Source organism: Typopeltis vanoorti, chromosome 9 (genome assembly GCF_054136105.1).
Source record: "Typopeltis vanoorti isolate ZY-2024b chromosome 9, IOZ_Tvanoo_1.0, whole genome shotgun sequence".
Taxonomy (NCBI): domain Eukaryota; kingdom Metazoa; phylum Arthropoda; class Arachnida; order Uropygi; family Thelyphonidae; genus Typopeltis; species Typopeltis vanoorti.
In genome coordinates, this window is record NC_143557.1 from 40,212,250 (window position 1) to 40,217,638 (window position 5,389).

The following is a 5,389-nucleotide window of genomic DNA, read 5'->3' on the forward strand; positions in this document are numbered from 1 at the left end:
GTGACAATACCTTGGAAAGGAGAGATGTATATACAGTGGCTTGCTTCAATTTCAAAGGCTTTTGATACACTGCCACATGACAAGCTCTTAAATAAATTGAGCCAGATGGTATTGGATAATAGACTTCTGAGTTGGATCAGTGACTGGCTGTTGGATAAATATCAGAAACCATAAGGGGGTGTGAATTACCGAAAGATATAGGTCATTAATGGTGTTGTAACACAGGGGGTCAGTTTTGGGGCCAGTGTTGTTCAGTGTCAATGTTAGTGATATTGCGATGGGGTTCACTAGTGATATGGAGCAGTTTGCAGATGATGCAAACCTGGCGACAGCAATGAGAGTCAAGCGGATGTTATGGCCTTACAAGAGAACTTCAATAGATTGTATGAAAGGGCAGGTAAGTTGAACTATCTGTTCAATGTTGAAGAGGGTAAATTTTTGATATTTGGTGAGCAACATTGCGATGCAAAGTCTACACTTCGTGAGGAACTTTAAAGGAAGTAGATGAGATGAGAGATCTAGGAGTGATGGTGCACAAAGGCTTGAAATTCAGGGGCTACATTGCACAAGTTGTGAAGAGTCACATCGGATAATGGCAATGATGTGGAGGAACCTGACATGCAGAAATAAAGAGGTTATGAAGCCATTGTATAAGGTCATGATCAGGCCTCCTATGGATTATTATGCACAGATTGGTCGCCAGGTTTTCATGGTGACGAGGATATGTTGAAAAGGGTAAAGAGAAAATTCACAAAGGTAGTCAGTAGTCTTTGGAATGTGGAGTACGAGGACGGATGGAGAGAGTGTAAGTTGCAGAGCCTTGTGAATAGGAGGAAGGGGGGGGGTGATTGAGACATATAAACTGGTCAGAGGTTGATTACAAAAATATGGGAACGTTTAATCTGAATAACATCATTATTTTTTTAATTGAGACTTTTAATTCCTACATTAGTCTAATGTTATTTATAAATTAAGATTATTATATAAAATTGCGAATTAATAGCAATAATTTAATCATCACTCTGATGAAATTTTTTCTCTCTTTAATGCTTAGCAATGCAACATCACGTGGCTCGTTTTACTTTTGAATGACATTTTAACATTGTTCCTATGTAGCCACTGAAGATAGTCTGTTAGTTTCAGACTGAAATATTTGGCAAATATTAAAATATTCTTGTGTTAACATGTCTATAATTCCTAATCATAATGTCACAAGTGTCGCTCAAGAGTAAAATTCAATTCCTTCACGGGGAAAACTTTACTAAAAAAAAAACGGTAAATTAGGTAAACTATCAGTAAGATAGTTTACCTAAGAAAAAAGGTAAGTTACGAGCGAGGATCATCTTTCTGAAAAAATGTCGCGACAATAAGATTATTCCTAATTTTGCTAAGATAAAAGAAACCATCAAATCTTCAGGAGCTCATAATATCTATAGGAACACCACTTTAGTTTTAATCCGTAATCAACTCAGAGCAGCTAAACATGATCTTACTATTAACATTTGTCTCGTTTCTGATCTCCGTACCTTTATCTCCACATACGTAGACCCACATCTTTCTGACATAGTTCTTAATGTGGCTAAACGCTCTATACGTTCATATCAGAAACAGAATCAACATCTAAACCACAAATTTTATGTTCTTGTTTCTAAACAAATCGAGCATTTCTAAGGTCCAGATAATTGAGTCGTCAACGTGTTCGGTCACCCTTTAACGAGTAGTGAAACACTCATCCTCTCAAAAGGACATGATTTTGCTATAGTCCCTAAAAAGATTCGGTATATAGATTTTCTGGTTAACATCAAACAGAACCTTAGTCATCTCTCCAGCGAAAAGGCTAATTCTCTCCGCCTAGAAGTTGCTTCTACGCTACTTAAAATCAAGCTTCCTCCTTCCAACATATCTCCTTCTGAAAAGAAAGTGTTACATTCCTTATGAAGCAACAGTCACCTTGGCAGTTGCACTTTTACATTACTGGCATGCCTGTTATATAAAAGTCTTGTTATCACTAAAGCAGACAAAGGAAAACGGACAGTAACTATAGGATTCTTCAAACTATAGAAGAAAATTTTCTCTTTTACTTCGAGATCGCTCAACATACCAAGAACGTGATCACGATCCCACCAACAGGCAACTGAAGAAATTAAATTCCCTTCTAGATGAGGTGATAAGTTTGGATGCAGACATGACAGATAGGCTAAAAACACATTTCGCAAGACCTCCTAGATTTTATGATCTACCTAAAACCCACAAGACAGATATTCCTCTTCGTCCTATTGTAGACTGTATTGATTCACCTACTTATCGCATAGCCAAATATTTAGCGAAATTATTGAAATCACATATAGGCAAATCATGCTCTTTTTTTTTGAAAAACTCTTCGGATTTCCAAAATAAATTTAAAAATATCTCATTACAACCTACTGATCTTATGGTGAGCTTCGATGTAGAATCTCTGTATACTAATGTACCTCTCAAAGAGACTTTACAATTACTTGCTGACATCTTCCCACAAGATATTATAAAAATTATTTGATTTTGTGATACACTCTGGATATTTCTTGTGTCAAAACAAATTCTACAACCAAGTAAAAGGAACGGCCATGGGGAGTCCACTTTCACCTGCTCTAGCCAACTTTTATTTGGAACATCTAGAAGACGTCCTGTTTTCATCTAAATATATTACCTCAACCATCCTTTTGGGTGAGATATATTGAAGACATCTTTTCAGTGTTGCTTCATAACAGAGATTCCTTACCTTCCTTTTTAGCGAGAATCAATTCCTTACATCCTCGTATTAAATTTACCATGAGATTGAAAAAGATAACGTCGTATCCTTTTTAGACATCCTCCTCATCCGTTCACCTTCATGTATTCTAACAACAACAGATTTACAGAAAACCCACTTTCTCTGGACGTTATATTCTCAAACAATCTGCTTGCTAAGAGTTTGTAGATTATTTCTCCACCTGTTTTTAGAAGTTCAGCTATAACTCCATCCTCACCTGCAACTTTTCCATTTTGCAAGCTTTGAATGCTCCACATAACTTCTTCTGGTAGAATCTGTGGTACTTCAGCTATTTCGTAGTTGTCTTCATCATTTAATTCATCATCCTGGCATAATATTAAGTAAAATTCTTCAACACTTTTTCTATATCACATCTATCTCTGGTGATGGTCCCATTTTGTAGTTTGACTGCAACCATTTGTTTATTGCTCTCAGTCAATTGCTGTTTGGCTTTTTTTTTTGAGACTATGGTTGTTTTCAATTGTTTGTTGTATGAATTTACAATTGCATTTTCTTATTTCTTCTGTGATGCATTTTCTGCTTGTTTTGCACAATTCAGTGTTCAATTTTATTCTGTAGATTATCTGATTGTTTCATTTTTTTTTATTTCTGTTTGTTTCGTCATAAGCTGTTTTGTTTCTTCAGAAATTTTGTCTTGTTTCTGTTCTGTGGTACCAGCTACTTGAAGTGCGCATTGTAAAAGGTTTTGGGTAATAATGTTATTACTTTCTGATGGAACCTGCATTGTCATCTTTAATACGATGTTTAAGTCTATTGTTTAATTTATGTTGGAATATACCTTTTTCAATGTTGAGTTTGTGTACATCTATGTTTTGCTTTGATCTTCGAAACATTTTCTTCTTTCTATTTTGGCAATTTATTTGAATTTTACTGCGTACCATACGATGGTGACTTCCATATGTTGAAGGTATTTATAACAGAATAGTCTTGAAAGTTATTTTTCTTATTGCCGAGGATAAAGTCAATTTCACTAGTTTTACCATTTGGGCTTTTCCATGTCCACTTCTTATTTGTTTGTTTGTTTTTCTTAAAAAAGGAATTCATGATGTACAACGTTTTCTTTTTCTCCAAATTCTATTTAACTTGCTCCTCTATTGTCTCTCATGCCATATCCAAAATTTCCCATTGAGCATTCATCTGATTGTTGTATACCAATTCTAGCATTAAATTTTTCATTACTATTCTGAAATGATGTTTTCCTTTATTGTAGATTTGGGATGAATCATGATAGTAGGCTTCAGTTTCTTCATCAGTATGACTTATTGTTGGTGCATAGACTTGGATGATCTGGAGAGTGTATCTTTTTGAGATTTGAACAACAATACTTGCTATTCGATCAGATATACTGTCAAATTCTATTATGCTGTTCTTCAATTTTTTTGTTGATCATGAATCGAACTCCACTGATCTTTCTTTAACTTGGCCTCTATAATATAGTATATCTCCATTTTTTAATTTAAGAATTTCTTCCCGATTACATTTAACTTTACCCAGTCCAAGAATGTCTCATTTTAGTTGCTTTAGTTCAGTCATCCGTGCTTCTCTGATCAGAGTCCTACAGTTTCATGTTTCAAGGTGTAGTTTCTAATGGCAGAATATCTGGGTAACCAGGGATTCTTAGCACCCTCTGCCTTGGTGTTTAACTGCATGGTGCCATAGGTGGTAACATTCTGGCTTCCGTGGATTGAGGGCCATTTTATTTCTCTTATTCATCTTGGAAGGTTAAACCATAAATTCACCACTCTAGCCAAGTGCGGGTTGGTGAATGGCAATATTTTCACATGGGATCGCCAGTCCCATAGCCACTGGTATACGGCCCTTTATTCAACATATTTAGAGCTGCTCTGATATCATGCGGGTGGTAATCAGGGTTTCTCCTCATCCGCCACTTAGGGTACGCGCTCGGTAACCTGTGGAATCCCCGAGGATTATATTTAAGTAAAATTGAGTTCGAAAAACGTGTGAGTGGTGCTTAGTTACAGGATAGACTGGGAATGAAGACCCATTCCGTGTTCTTACTACATCTAAAACTAATTGAAATACCAAGGCAGATGCGTGGTACACATTCCTCCCCCCAGCACTAAATTGTGGATTAAATATTTTACTTTATAAGCTATGCATTCGTCTTTATTTCCCCCTCCTTCAACATCATATAACATGAAAATGTTGTAAGAAGAGGAAAATTGTATGTAAATACAACATACAATATGATAATGTGTCCAAATTAAGGGGATATTAAATCCCACATTGTTTTAAAACCAAATAAGAAACTCAAAGATTGGAATCAGAGAGTTTCATGCCGAATATAGTAAACTATAAAAGTATCGGGGGCCACTTGCGTGGGCTAATGCAAGTAGTCCTAGTACGTAGTACAATCTCAGGCAACTTGTTTTAAAACAATGTGGGATTTAATATCCCCTTAATTTGAACAATGTTTAAATCGCCGAAATGAAGCCTATTAGCTCTTTATATTTAAGTATGATAATGTGTGTTTATTTCTTATTACATATTATTCATTTTTTATTTTATACATGATACGGTGTTTGGTGGCGCATTGAATAATCAACAATCAAAGTATCC